Below are 16,164 nucleotides of genomic sequence, written 5' to 3' on the forward strand. Positions count from 1 at the left end.
GTCTTACGATTGTAACAGTTCATATCTTACACGAGAAACAGACTGTTCAATAAATCCTTTTATTGAAATGCCCGTCTATTCTTTCTGTGTAGTTCTGAAGAAACTAAGCATGCACGATTATCTGAATGAAACGGTTATCTGTTGTTTCCACGATTGTGTGTGTTCCGATTCTAAAGGGAAACAAAGTTGTCTTGTTTATGCAGTTGCCAGAAACTACTCCCTTCTTGTTTACAAGGAGTTTCTAGTGGCCTCTGAGTTAGCTGGCACGCAAAGTAGTTAAGTTTAATGTAGGAGGCGCAGCAACCCCGCGCGCGCCAGGGGGACGGCATCACGTGACTCCGCCCTGGCATAGTCCCCGGTACGCGACGTCACCGAGGTCACATTAGTCCCACCCCGGCGCGCCTACGTCAGTTTTCTTAGGCGAACTTTTCCGCGCCACAACGCAGAGCCATCAGACAAAACTGTGGGAGTATGGGAACAGTGTGCGAAAAAACAAGAAATTAGGAAAAAGGGATGGTGATGAAAAACACCGTAAGGGACAGTGCCAAACACCGCAGTACCCAAAGGCAGGGAAAATAATAAAGAACCGAGCACAGCCCTGAGCAGCAACCCTGCAAGTACGGAGATATAGTTTCCCCTGGAGACAAAGAACATATGTAAAAATGACATGATACGGTGTAGCTGCGGCTGACCAATTCGTAACAGCTTTCAATTTTACAGGTTTAAATAAAACCGATGAGGGTGTTATAAACATCCCTCCAAACTTAAGGAGAGCCATCACTCTAAAATGTATAAAACATGGCCTAACACCAAGAGGTGGTAGAGCCGTTTTTGTGATTGAAGCACACAAATCCTTTCAGACAGAGGTAATCTATTCATGGATTGGATTCCCAGAATTAAATCCAGTAACAAACGTATTTCACTTCTTTAAAGAAGATAAACCACCTGAGGAAGATATTCCTTTCGAGGATATTGAAATTCCACTCACACACCAGTAGCATCATCTCTCGTTTAGAGGCAAGATGGGGTCAGGGTGAGCGGTCGCTGAAGGTTCGCTCCGTTGATCCCTGAGCCCTGCTTGGCGAGAACCATGCCTAGCCAAGCCTAGCCCGGCCCATCCTGCTTGTAGAAGGGAGACCCTATGGAGAAGCTGTGCTAAAGCTGTGGTAAAGCTGTGGTAAAGCAGTGCCTACAGTCTACAGTCTTCAGTCTACAGATGACCTATAGACTATAACTCAAGGACTCTGAAAAAAGCCTCAGCTGAAACTCGATCCGTCGTCCTTCGATCTGTGATCTGCTGCCTGCCTACCACAACCCACAAACCTGCATCTGTAACCTGCATCTGTAACCTGCATCTGTAACCTGCATCTGTAACCTGCATCTGCAGCCCGCGATCTGTTATCAACTAGGGAGAGGGGTGAGGCGTGGTGGGGGCGAAGTGCTCAGCGAGCAGCTAGAGGGGGTTCAGTCTTATCCCTTTCTTTTCTCTGCTTGTTTATTGTTGCTGATTGTAAATACCCGCCACCCGTCACCCGCCAATCTCCTCTACCCTCCTCCATCCTTCTTCATTGCCACATCACTGACACAGCCGCCACCGCGGCCACTGCTAACCCTGTAGGCCAGATTCACACAGACTCCCTCCCCGTGTCTCCGGCGGAGCTGCGATAGTGCTACAATAGTGGAGTGGAGCAGCGCAATGGTGTGATGGAATGGAAGGAAGCTGATGACCGACGCTCGCTCGTGGAGTGCAGCTGCGGCAAAAGAGCTCGAAGATCTGTAGAAGGCAGCAGGGGAGCCGAGAGCATCGGCCGCCCGACGTCATTGGTTCAGGTTCAAGCTCTCCCTCAGCGCGGGGTAGACGATCCGGTGCAGATCAGCTCTGCAGCTTGCAGATTTACAGCTTTACAGGTTTTTAGTTCGTACCAGTGTCATTGGGGGTGTACGCTACTTCAAGTGCCTCTGTTGTTAATAAACCCGGTGATATATTCACTGACCACTTACTACTACTACGCAGCTCTACCCTGCTTAGTTCGGGCACAAAAAAACGAACACCACGGCTCCTGTACTGCGCTTTTCTGCTGCTGGTCTGCCAAAAGCCTGGATCCGTCATCACTCGCTCGGTTGGCCTTTTCCTGGGTGTCTAGCCTGATACTCGGCTGCTTGGATGGTTGGCCCTCTCCTGGACACTTGGATACCTGAGTACCTAGCCTGATACTTAGTCAGACACCTAGACCACTGCGGGAAACATCATTTACCACGAAGGCATTACCACTAATAACGTTTACCACGTGACACTTACCACGCAAACGTCTTTACAACGAGGGTGCCTTCCACGACGTCTTTACCACGGGCTGGGGGGGAGACGTGGTATTCCTTCAAGTCGTTCTGCGTGGGTTTGGGGGGGCAGGGGGTGGGGGGCAAGAGGGGGGCTCGGAGGGGGGCTGGGGGGGTCTCCCCCCCAAAAAAAACAAACAAAGGAGCGGATTACTTAAATAAAAAAAAAACGAACTTCAGTACCACCGAAGAAAAAGGAAAGTGCCTCCCCAAAGACGTGCCGTGTACGTGAAAATAGCAGTCCTTTTTTAGTTTTGGTAGACGTGTTTTGACGCTTGTTTCGATGGTGAATTGAAGTACGGGCTGCTGGTGAAAGACAGGAAGGTGTCAGGTAAGAAATTAATCTTTATTGTTTGTGCTTAAAGGACGTTAAAATGCGTGGTATAATACTTCGTTGCAAATTCCAGCATGGTAAAGCCACTTGCGAACTAAAATTCGCGTGGTAATGCCATGCGTGGAACTTGTAATCGTGGTAATATCATATATTCGACCACTGCCTGCCACAGCCTGTCACGGCCAGCCACGATTATCGGTGGGAGACTGAAAGATTGGAGGCCCCCCAGCTGGGAAAGGCTTCCCAGGTTCCTAGCTAAGAAGCGCGGCTAGGGGGGGGGGGGGTGTCTGGAGGCCTGACACACCCCTAAAGGGGGAACCCCCCCCGAGATTTTCTTGTACCAAAAAAAAAAACGGTCTGCAATGAGAACAGGCTTCCAGTGGAAAACCCGAGAATATTTTTTTCTGCTGAGCCTAAGCACGTTCACAAAGAGACTGTTGGTGGGGGCCACGGTCAAGATTTCTCTCTCTTGCACTGCAACTAACATGTTACACGTATCAACTAACATTTCTGGCAGCTGGCAGACAGCAGGAAGAGGGGGTGACCAGAGGTACTATCAAAAGTGCTACCAAAAGCAGTAACCTTGGACTTAAACCACATACGTATGTACAAACGCGCAAACAGCAGACAACGCTGAAAGCAATAATAGTGGCCAATTCAGGAACGATTGTAGTATCAGTATCACTAACTCCAACAGCTCCAACTGGGCAGAGTGAAGAACAAGAGAAGGGACAAGAAATGGAGGACGCGGGAACAGGAGGGGGAGCACAGAATGGGCTGAACGAGCTGAATGAGCTAAATGCGCAGATCTTACCTCAGTCCCTACCCCCCCATGACACGCCAGGCACCCAATGTATCCAAGAAACTGAATTCAACGAGAGTGCACAAGGCCCACAAGATCTACATAGTAAAGACAACACAGTGACGACCTGAGACCAGGGGAGCTAAAGCTAAGGAAATAAAAAATAAAGATCAAGAGCAACACAGAGAAAAAGAGAAAGATAAGTAGAAGGGGGAAAAAAAGGGTCTAGATAAAGAAAAAGATAAAGATAAAACCAAAGACAAAAGCATGAGTAATTATGAGAAAAATGAAGATAATGAAAAATCTAAGAAAGATAAGAGCAAAGACAAAGATAAAGGCATGGAAAAGGAGAAAGTAAAAGGGAAGGGCAAGGAGAAGGATATTGAAGACACCGATGAGGTGGAACTAATGGCAAAAAAAGCAAAGCGATTACAAACCATTAAGAATCTGAAAGCAAATGCGAAAACCACTGGTCAGATAGCAGCATCCCAGCCTAGTATTTCTAATATTTTCAGTCCATTACCCAAGGAAGGGGTGAATAAAGCTATATATCGACGGGAAACTGTGCAGGACCAATTGTCACAGGGTGGGGAAGACAGTGGAACTAGACACGCTGAACCAGATCCTGTAGTAGAGGCTGAGCCAGTTATGGGGGAAAGAACTACTCGAACCCCGGTTCTCGGAACTCAGGCTGCACACGTCAAATTGGGGGAAATAAGGGCTACCGTAGCTAAAACTACAACAGCAAATAGTGACCACCCAAATGCTTCAGCTCAAAAACATGGGTCCGATTGCAACGTTCCAACAACGCAAAACACCTCCCTTGAAAAAATGCTACAATCAGAGACTGAAGTGCACTCCGAGGAATCAGATGCAGATATTTACGAAACTGGCATCTCCACTTCCAGTGGGGCAAGCAAGGCTAGCAAATGCAAAGACCAAGCGGCATCAACCCCAGAAGTATCAGACTCCACAGATGTAAGGAAACTGAGTGATCCTGAGCAAGGCATCACCCCAAGGGGGAAAAAACTTGAGAAAAGGAGAATAAGAAATAAAAGAGTAAACAAATCGACATATGAAGAAACCACAGATCAAGGAAGTAATTCGGAACAAATTAGAAATACAAGAAAAAGCTCAACCCCAAAAAGGCCAAATGAAGCAGAACTTGATCAGTATAATGGGGAGGAATCGCATGGGAGCAGCTCACAGCAACATGGAAATTCAAACGGAACAGGAAAGGCTGCAGAGCCATCTTTGAAAGATGTACTAAGCTCCATAAGAAAATTCCATAAAGATGTCAAAATGGACAGCCAAAGGAACCATGCCGCCATCCAAAAGCTACAAGGAGCTGTCAAAAAAGTGGGCAGCACTTGCCTAGAGTTATCGGAAAGGATGGTGTCCGTAGAAACACGCACAGACCACCTAGAGAAGGACGTCGCTTCTCTTCAAGGCCAGGAAAAAGCACAAGAAGGAATCATAAAGGATTTAATGATAAAGGTCGAGGATCAAGAGAACAGAGCAAGAAGAAATAACCTGGGCTTTCTGGGCATCCCGGAAGGCGCAGAAGGTAAAGACCCAAGGGGTTATGAACAATAGTTACTTACCTGTAAACAGGTGGTTCTCCAGTATTGGTGTCTTTCATAGATTCACATGCCTGAATCATTCCCCGTCGTCGGAGTGGGAGTCCCACGGTATATATAAAAGCAATAAATGCCATAAAACGTATAGCAAATATCAGAGATACTAAACCAGGAAGTAAAGTAGCACCAGCTACAGTAGAAAAAGCTTCCACATTAGTGACTATCCTAGTCGTTATGTATTAGTCCAAACTGCGGCCAATCAGGCGACAGCACCCACCAGAATGTCCTCCCAGAGGCTCAGGCTCTCAGATTTTCTCGCACGGGAGTGAAACCCTAAAATGCCTGAGTGAGTCTCTCGGGGGAGGCGGGCGGGTTGCATGTGAATCTATGAAAGACACCAATACTGGAGAACCACCTGTTTACAGGTAAGTAACTATTGTTCTTCTCCAGTATTAGGGGTGTCTTTCATAGATTCACATGCCTGAATCAGAATAGTAAGCAGTACTCCTAACATAAGGCTCGTAGACGTCAGAGTATCAAATGCATATACATCTACATATATATATATATATATATATATATATATCAGTATACCAGTTATACAAAAAGCATTGAATCTGAAAGAACGTCTAAAGAGCATATAGGAGGAGGAGGAAACAGAGGCTCACCTAATTTGAAAAGATTACGCAGCACTGCTCTTCCAACCAAAGCATCTGCGTCGTCTGCTGAATCTAGACAGTAGTGTCTAGTAAAGGTGTGTCTGCTAGACCATGTAGCAGCTCTGCAGATCTGTCGAAGAGGCACACCAGCAAAAAGGGCAGTGGAAGAGCTAACCGCCCTTGTAGAATGTGCTCTTGGCAAGGCCTGTAAGGGTCTACCGGCCTGCTGATGACGAAGTCCAATCATAGAGGAGACCCATCTAGCAATGGTCTGTTTTGAAACTGCACAGCCCCGGCGTTGCCGCCCATAAGCCACGAACAGTTGGTCTGTCTTGCGGATGGTAGAAGTTCTGGAGAGATAAAATTTAAGACATCTTCTAATGTCTAATGAATGTAGTGCTCTTTCAGCCGAAGACTGTGGAGCTGGAAAGAATGTCTTGAGGACAACCGGCTCATTCAGATGAAAATCCAGAGGCACTTTAGGCATGTACGTTGGATTAGTACGTAGTACCACGGAGTCCGTGGTGAATTGAATGAAAGGTGCTTTAGATGTAAACGCTTGAATATCGCTTACCCTTCTAGCAGATGTTAAGGCTAGTAACAACGACACTTTCCATGTCAGAAATTTCAGGTCCACCTTATGGATTGGCTCAAAAGGGTGACGCATGAGCTGAGTTAGTACGACATTCAGATGCCATGCTGGAGGAGGTTTCCGGACAGGCGGAAACATCCGAAATAATCCCTTGAAAAATTGTTGTATGATCCTCACAGAGAACAAAGAGTTTTATCCATCCTGACGAAATCTAGAAATGGCAGCTAGGAAGACTTTAAGAGTAGAATGTGCCAAACCCAATCTGGCCAGATGCAAAAAGAAAGGAAGGATTTGCTCCGGTTTTGCATGAATGGGATGTAGATCATTAGATTGGCACCATGCACAGAAACGTTTCCACTTAAGTTGGTAGGTTTTGATCGTGGATGGAGCTCTGGCTTTCGCCAGCACTTCCTGGCAATCCAGTGGAATGTTTAGGTGTGCAAATTCCATGTGCTGAGGAGCCAAGCTGACAATTTCAGCGAGTTCGGGTCCGGATGGTATACCCTGCCCTGCTGGGTGGAGAGAAGGTTCGGAATGCGTGGAAGTTGGATAGGGTTGCATTCCGAGAGGAGGAGTAGCTCTGTGAACCAGTACTGCCTGGGCCATCGTGGAGCGATCAGGATCAACCGGCATGGCTGCTTCTTCATCTTCCTGATGACTTTCGGGATCAGAGGTATCGGTGGAAAAGCGTATGCGAATATTTGATTCCAATTCAGCGAAAGGGCATCCCCGCACGAGTCCTTGTGGGGAACCCAGCTTGCAAAGTATGGGCATTTCCGGTTCGGGTATGTCGCAAACAAGTCCAAATCCGGATGCCCCCATATCTGAAAGATGCGATGAAGAGATGGTAGATGTAGTTCCCACTCGTGAGTGCAGCCCCCGGATCTGCTGAGAGAGTCCGCCAACACATTTGCGATTCCCGGAACATGGACCGCTGACAGATGGATATTGTGAGTTAGGGCCCAACTCCAGATCTCTTGTGCCTGTTGCGACAACCGGGCTGATTTTGTGCCGCCCTGCTTGTTCAGATAATGCATGCAGGTGGTGTTGTCTGTCCGTATTAAAACTGTGGGACCTTGTAGAGTCGCTTGAAAGGACTTCAGGGCTAAAAATATGGCGTGCAACTCTAGTCTGTTTATGTGCCATCTCATTTGGATCTGGTTCCATTTCCCGCTGACCGTCATGCCTTGGAGGTGGGCGCCCCAGCCTGTCATTGATGCGTCGGTCGTTACTATGAACCTGGGTACTTCCGTGAGGAAGGAGCATCCCACTTGTATGTTGGAGCGGTGGGTCCACCATTTTATCGCTTGTCGCATTCGCGGTGTAATCTGGATGATATCCTCGAAGGATCCTGATACCTGGATCCACTGGCGACTGAGCTCTTCTTGCAAGGGCCTCATCCGAAGACGACAGTTGGGGGTGAGAAGAATGCAGGAAGAAAGCATCCTGATGAAGGACTTGAACATGCGCACTGAAACGCACTTTTTTAATGACAGTGCCGCAGCGAGTCGTTGGATTTTTTCCTGTCTTTCCTTTGAGATGAATACTTGGGTGAGCTTGGTGTCCAGTGTCGCTCCCAAGAAAGTCTTTCTTGTTGCTGGCGTGAGGTGTGACTTTTCGAAGTTTACTGAGAAACCCAGGGTTTGCAACAGTGACAGAGTTCTTTGAACGTGATCTTGTGCCATGTCGAAAGAACTGGCCTTGATAAGGCAATCGTCCAGGTATGGATATATTTGTATCGATTGCAACCGAAGATGTGCAGCCACTGGGGCCAGTATCTTCGTAAACACTCAGGGAGCTGAACGCAGTCCAAATGGGAGGACTTTGAACTGGAAGTCCCTGCCAGCCACTCTGAACCTCAGAAACTTCCGATGCCGTGGAAATATCGGTACGTGGAAGTATGCATCCTGAAGGTCGAGTGTTGCCATAAACTCTCCCGCCGAAAGAAATTGGAGGATTTCTTGAAGTGTTAGCATCCTGAATGTTAGCTTCTTCAGGAACTTGTTTAGAGCACGCAGGTCGAGGATGGGACGCCATTCTCCCGACTTCTTGCAAATAAGGAAAAACCTTGAGTGGAAGCCTTTTCCTTTCTGATGATGAGGTACTCTTTCGATTGCTCCCTTCCGGATCATGGTGTTGATCTGGATGAACAGCTCCTTGAGGTGCGCTGGAGGGGGTCCTTTTGGGGGGCAATTTGAGGGAGTTTTTACGAATTCCAAAATGTGACCTCTGGCTACCACATCCAGGACCCATTTGTCTGTGGTAATTTTAGACCAATTTAAGTAATTTTGGGATATTTTTCCTCCAATTTGGTTCGGGTTGGCAAAAAGTGGTGGCAGGATGCGTACCTCATTTCTTATTGTCTCTCCCTCGATAATTAGATTTTCCTCGAGGTTGAGAGAAATTTCCTCTCCTCTGCCCATATGTTTGCTGCCGATATGGCTGGAATCTTTGGTTTCCCTGGGCGGAAGAGTAGGAGCGCTGTTGGTTGTAACCTCCTCTATTAGAGAAATTCCCTCTTCCTTTTGCTCCACGAAAGGAAGACTTCCGGTATTGCAGAGTACCCAGCGAACGTGCTGTTTCAGTATCTTTCTTGATGGCCTCCAGAGCCTCATCAACATGTTTTCCAAATAAGAATTCCCCATCAAATGCCATGTCTATAATTCTGGTTTGGACCTCCTGCCGGAAGTATGTTGCCTTCAACCATCCTTGCCTCCTGAGAACAGCTGCACCCGCTAGCTGCCGAAATCCAGTGGCAGCAACGTCCACTGCAGCGTCAATCATTTCCGAGAAGAGACACTCCCCTTCCTGCAGGATTTTCTTTGCCTCAGTTCGATCTGGCTCGGGAAGCTTGTCCATGTACGGCGAGATGTCCAACCATATCTGCCTATCGTATCTTCCTAAAATGGCTAGGGAGTTTGCGGCTCTGATGGTTGTAGCTGCAATAGTAGAAACCTTCTTCCCGATAGAATCTAGGCGCCTCCCATCCTTGTCTGGTGGAACAGAGACTTGAGACGTTGGATTAGAAGATCTCTTCTGCGCTGCCTGCGCTACCACAGAGTCTGCTTTAGCTTGGCCGATGAGGCATGCTGGAGAAGAATTTGGCGCCCTATACTTCTTATCTACTCTTGGGAGCAATGCTGGTAAAGAATTTGGCTTGGACGTGATCTTTAGTCCTTCCTTCCAGATGAAATCTACAATCGGAATGGTCCAACTCTGTTTCTGTGGAGTAGATTTAAAATCATACAAGAAGCATTCTTCTTGCTTTGACTCCATGGTTATCATAAACCTCCTCGTTGCTCTATCCATGATCTTGTGGAAAGAGGCAATGTCCACAGGTGGTGACTCAGATGTAGCATGTTCTGCCGGAGAGGGCGTGTTTGCATTATAATCCTCATACTCCGACGATTCTGACACATTATCCAGTTCTCCTTCTTCTTGTTCTTGTTCTTCATGATCTGAGAACTCTTCCTCCCTTGGCTGAGGAGCTGAAACGTCTGACGCAGGTAACGTTGGACGTCCTTCCTCCAACGGCACAGTAGTCGCTGGTTGAGTCCGCTTAGAAAGCGGAGTCGCTGTCTTAGATCTTGGTGTAGATACTACAGATTCACCAGACTCTGAAGGTGGGAAATGTCTGTAATAGTCACTGAGCATGTACTGCAGATTGCGAAACAATTCGTCAGGCATCTGCATATCAGGAGCAGGCCTGTCAGCATGTGAAGTAGGCCCAGTGTCCTCCATCTCTTCCTCTACATCCTCTTGAACCTTAATCCGGAGCTCAGATGGACTTCTAGCTGCCCCAAAATTTTCATCCTCATAGGATCCTTCCTCATCGGAATCCAAGAGTATGTCTGGCACTACTAGCGTTGAAGAAATCGTCTCCGTAGTAGCTCTCTTCTTTAGCAGCGTAGCAGTAGTTGCAGGTGATGGTAATGGAATCCCTGCTGTGTGCGCTGACCAAACTTGCAAAGTAGTGCAGCTTGATAGAGGCGGCGTCGATGGTACATCCGTTTGCTGTTGAAACTGTTGTCTCGTCGACGGTATCGTCGTCGGGGTCGTCGACGGTAGCTTCGTCGACGTGGTTTTCGACGTCGACGATGGGCTATACCAAAGCCATACAACAACTATATGTCGACCCGGTGGCTATGGTACTGGTCAACGGCAGCCTTACTAAGAAATTGAGTATAACCAGGGGAACCAGACAGGCCTGCCCATGCTCTCCCCTGCTTTTTGCTCTGTATCTCGACCCTTTTTTTATAGAGGCTGGAAAAAAATAGGGAGATAGAACCTATTATATCACAAGATCTTTCTACTAAAACACTTGCCGACGCAGATGATATTGCGATTGTTACCACTAATCCAGAAACAACTATGGCTTTTATTACAAGCGAGGCAACAGAATTTGGCATGCTCTCGGGATATGCTCTTAATCAGGGAAAAACGCAAATTGTGATTAATGAAAGAACCGAATTTACAGACTCTAGAGTTAATAATAATGCAACCTACCTAGGGATTGCAATCACCGCTAAACTAGAAGACTTGGTGGAAATTAACGTAAACCCGATATTGAAGACTATGCAGAAAGATCTCCACAAATTAGATAATTTACATCTATCGTTGATAGGTAGAGTTAATGCCCTAAAGATGTTCTTTTTCCCAAAACGTCTTTATCCATTTAGAGCCATTTGCTTAGAATTTCCTGATCACTGTCTAAAATCTATGGAACACACTTTCTCTAGATTCATCTGGGCTTATTCCCAACCCCGACGTGCTTATAAATTCCTCACCCTTCCTAAAGAACGGGGTGGACTCGCTCTTCCAAATTTGAGAGCTTATTACTGGGCTGCTGTATTACTCAAAATGTGAAACAGTAAAGGTATCGGATCCTACATCTGACCAACCCGGATCTCAACAATAGGAAAAACAGAACAAAGTGGCTGGACAGGATTATTCGTAAGACAATTCCCCAGACACACAGTCAATCTGTACCATGTGACCACTGGATTTAATTTTCCAAACGAATTTATTTTTCTTTTTTATACATTTATCAGCAAAAATTTTTGAAAAACAGGCACAAACAGAACCACTGTCAGATCAAAAGGTTCATATATACAGTATCTACAAATGTACACATTTACAAATTTGCAACAAAGAATCAAGCAAAAGTGGTTTGACACACCAAAGAAAACCCATAACATAAATAATAATCCATATAAATGGTAATTATATACAGTGCAAAGATTAATCCATAAACAACAAACAGGCACCAGTCCTAGGGATTGAAAAACCAAGTGACAGGCGGGTTTGAGATCGAAAACAAGCCTGCCTGCCAGCAAAAGCCTGTGGTATAATGTTTTATAGGGTTGCGGGGCTAGGGTACAGAATGGTGTTTTGATTTACATCCTAGCGGCACCCTTTGTTGTAGCCACAGGGTGGTAATGTCGACGCGTTTCGAACCTCACTATTCAAGGTTCTCTTCAGGACGGGGACTGGGAAAAAGTTTCTGCAAAAAAGTACAGAATTGGTGTCAGAAAAGTACATTAACGTACTGTAAAGTGCCTACTGAGACTCCAGGAAAAATAGAAAATAATTACCTGCACGAGGGCACAAAGATTGCCGCAGTGTAAGTATACCGATCCTACTGAGGCTGGATTAATTCCTACATAGAAGTAAGCACTTCATGCGCAGCGTTTTTAACCAGCTCCGCTGCTGCCTCTTGACCCTGGCACTGATAGAAGGTTGTTTTCTTTTTCTAGCGGGCCATCTCTGCCTGCCGGCCTGAATTGAGGTCAGTGACCGGTCGCTTCCCCTCCATGGTCTACAACGTCAGGTAGGAACCTCGCACCATTAGACCTTGGCGAGTGGGGGCTGTGATATTCTGCGTATCTACGCTAATATAGACATTCCATATATTTTTTATCACCTATCCAGACCAACAAGCGCACAAACAATGTGAGCCGCTCTTATCCCCGTATGCTCCTGAAGTCTGACACCACGCTCAAAGTCCTGCTCTGCGCTAATTGCAGGTATGATTCATACATAGGCGAAACCCCTTGCCAACCATAGTGTCACTTCTTCTTTCTCCTTGCACTGAGCACCTGTGTATATGTCTTTTAGGTGTGAATACGAACCAAGATATACTTACACTGCGGCAATCTTTGTGCCCTCGTGCAGGTAATTATTTTCTATTTTTCCTGGAGTCTCAGTAGGCACTTTACAGTACGTTAATGTACTTTTCTGACACCAATTCTGTACTTTTTTGCAGAAACTTTTTCCCAGTCCCCGTCCTGAAGAGAACCTTGAATAGTGAGGTTCGAAACGCGTCGACATTACCACCCTGTGGCTACAACAAAGGGTGCCGCTAGGATGTAAATCAAAACACCATTCTGTACCCTAGCCCCGCAACCCTATAAAACATTATACCACAGGCTTTTGCTGGCAGGCAGGCTTGTTTTCGATCTCAAACCCGCCTGTCACTTGGTTTTTCAATCCCTAGGACTGGTGCCTGTTTGTTGTTTATGGATTAATCTTTGCACTGTATATAATTACCATTTATATGGATTATTATTTATGTTATGGGTTTTCTTTGGTGTGTCAAACCACTTTTGCTTGATTCTTTGTTGCAAATTTGTAAATGTGTACATTTGTAGATACTGTATATATGAACCTTTTGATCTGACAGTGGTTCTGTTTGTGCCTGTTTTTCAAACATTTTTGCTGATAAATGTATAAAAAAGAAAAATAAATTCGTTTGGAAAATTAAATCCAGTGGTCACATGGTACAGATTGACTGTGTGTCTGGGGAATTGTCTTACGAATAATCCTGTCCAGCCACTTTGTTCTGTTTTTCGTATTACTCAAAAGCCAGGAATTGCTTCAAATTGATAGGGACGAGGAGAGACCTCGGGAAGGCCAGCCAACTATTTACTATCTAATGATAAGAGAAAAAAGCACAGGGTACCTTTGGTGCCATCTGTATGATAGTTATCACAAAAAAGTGAAATTTAAGATTCTACTAAATGAATACAAGATCGCTAAAATGATTAGGAAAATGCTGGGCATCGGGCGCGTCTCATATTATACATTCTTTAAAGATAACCTCGATCTGCCGGAAATATTTCCGGACACTTGTATGAGGAAATGGGAAGCAGCTGGAATAACACACTTTGGCAACTTGGGATCTTCCACTGGGCTTCTCTCATTTGAAGAACTTAGAGGGAAATTCCAAATTGACTGTCGGAATTTCTTTAAATATCTACTAATTCGAGACTATATCAATAGAAGAAACTTGGGAGGAATGATTGCCCAAAAATTTGATCTATTTGAGAAACTGTCCTCCGTAGAGCAAAATTCTATTAGTGAAATTTATACTCTTTTAAACACTATCTTCCCTGATGATTTAGGAAAAATTGCCCTAAAGTGGCATGATAAAATTGGTATATACCCCGAAGACTTTACCAGAACCTATGACATGTCTCAAGCATGCCTTATGTCTACTAAATTGCAGGCGCAATTTTACAAAACTTGTTTCATGCTATATTATACCCCTGATGAAATTGCAAAGTTCGGGTAAAGGTCAAAGTTAGCTTTATTCGGTTCAAATTTAAAACCATCAAAGCACAGGTCAAATATCACAATATCTATACACATTACAAATAAAACGAGCATTTGATATAATTCATAAGCCAAATATATCACATTCACCATCGAAAAGCGCCCTTTGCGTTCAAATAAATATGTTAAAAAAGGGGTTTGTCACACAGCAAGTTTTCGGTTTAAAAAAATCAATTTTACAGAACATGCTTAAAAGAGATGAAGAGAGTCGACGCTATAATTTCAGCTCTCTGATGCACCTGAGGACTATGTTGATGGGCGGTCACTTTATGTGATCTATGTTACCAGTTACATTGATCTGTGGTAACCACGCATCTCAATGTCCAATCCAAGATCTCCAATCTCTTTCAGATGTCCCCCTCACTCCATCATAGAAGCTATGTTGTCAGGGCTGTGCATTTTCCCTACAAGAGTACTTTTAATACTAGAAGTCATTATTGGTGCCTGGCCACTCTGGCACAGGTAGGCTTAGCACCGAAAAGCACGCTTCAGATCCTCCTTCACACTGTCACTGACCAGAATGTACAGGATGGGATCCAGGGCACTGTTGAGGCTGGACATGGCAAGTGCTACAGAGAAATAGACATGAACCTTCTGCTCAAAAACACAACTGGCGTCAGGGTCAGAGGAGGAGAACACCGCAGTCCGCAGGAGGAGAAGGAGGTGGTATGGGGCAAAGCACAGAAGAAATATGACAATCACCCCTATGGAAAGGTGCTTGACTTTGGCTTTCTTCTCTCGGCTCAAGGAGCTGCTCTGCCTTACCCCCTGAAAGATTTTCAGGTAGGAGGTTGCTAGGACTGCCAGGGGCAGTAGGAAGCCAGCAACAAAGCGGAAGTAGTTAAACGTGGCCAAGCCCGACTGCAAGTGGTAAGTCTCATAACAGGAGACGCCATCATGTTCATCAGACGTAATCGTGACACCCAGCTGGAAGGCAAAAACTACGATAGTGACTACGAAGCACATGGCCCCCGCTGCCCTCTGGCTGCGGAACGCCAGGGAGTGGATGGGATACACCACTGCAAAACATCGGTCCAAGGAAATGCAGCAGAGGAGGCAGACACTGATGTACATGTTGGAGTAGAAAACAAAGGCCACCAGAGCGCAGGCTTCATTGCCAAGGGTCCAGACACTTCCACCAAAGACGTAGAGGACCCAGAGGGGGAGTGTCAGGATGTAGAGTAGATCAGATGTGATCAAGGTTAAAAGGTAGATGCCAAGCACGTTCTTCTGCTTTCGCACCTGCTGGATTATGGGCCATAGGGTCAACAAGTTGGTCGTCAAGCCGAGCAGGAAGACAGAACTGTAGACAGTCACCACGATTACCCTGCCAGCCCAGAAGTCAATGCCGCAGCGGGGGGAGTCCGTGGAGGGGCAGCAGGTACTGTTGTTCATGGCATCTTCTACTTGGCGATACAGCAAGGTCTCTCAGACGTCCATCTGACGAGACCCTGACGTGGGGTTGCTCGTGGTGCGCTGGGCGGCCGGGGCACTGCTTTAATTAACTGATGTAGCCCTGGTACTGCTGCTGCCTGCCCTCAACGTCATCGGGCTGACTTGAAAACTGACGACGTTCGGGTAAAGGAACATACTGCCCTAGATGCCAGATCTTCAATGCGGACTGTGTACATATATTCGCCACCTGTGGCGGTCTAATGCAATTGAAACAAGAGATTGAGAACTTTGTTTCCTGTGTGTTAAAAAAACCTATCAAGCTGACAGAGGAAATGATCCTTTTAGGAGCCACAGATCACAATCTGAGAGAGGAAGGGGCTGAATTTTTGTTTATTACAATGGCTGTCCTAAGGATCTGTATTGCATCCGCATGGCTAGATGAGCTAGCACCATCATTTCAATAATGGCTTGCAAGGTTATTAGCCACCTATAGACTTGAAATTGCAATCTATAAAGGGAAGGGTAGAAGGAAACGTAACCAAGGGTTGAAAATATGCGCCCGCTGTTGGAATGGTGTCAACTTCAAGGTAACAATCTATGAAATGCAAAAATCTATGTTATGTGACATTTGTCGTTTTGTAATCTAGAAATGGTTGGAATATCGACTTAATGGATGAATTAGGTCATGGTATAATGGGATTCTGTAGGAAATAATTTTTATGTCATTCCTTCTTTTTTTTTTCTCTTTCTTTGTAAACTCTGCCTGACCAAGGGGAGGGGGTGGGGGGTAATGAGTGCAAAATGTAAATATGTCTATCTATGTATTAGGGTATTATGACAAAAACAAATAAATA

General features: G+C 45.7%; 1 pseudogene; it reads right to left on the reverse strand.

The window, feature by feature from the left end:
- Positions 1-14,383: 14,383 nt before the first annotated feature.
- Positions 14,384-15,481, reverse strand: LOC144826375 (putative G-protein coupled receptor 132 pseudogene; annotated as a pseudogene).
- Positions 15,482-16,164: the final 683 nt, after the last annotated feature.

Source organism: Lissotriton helveticus, chromosome 3_2 (genome assembly GCF_964261635.1).
Source record: "Lissotriton helveticus chromosome 3_2, aLisHel1.1, whole genome shotgun sequence".
Taxonomy (NCBI): domain Eukaryota; kingdom Metazoa; phylum Chordata; class Amphibia; order Caudata; family Salamandridae; genus Lissotriton; species Lissotriton helveticus.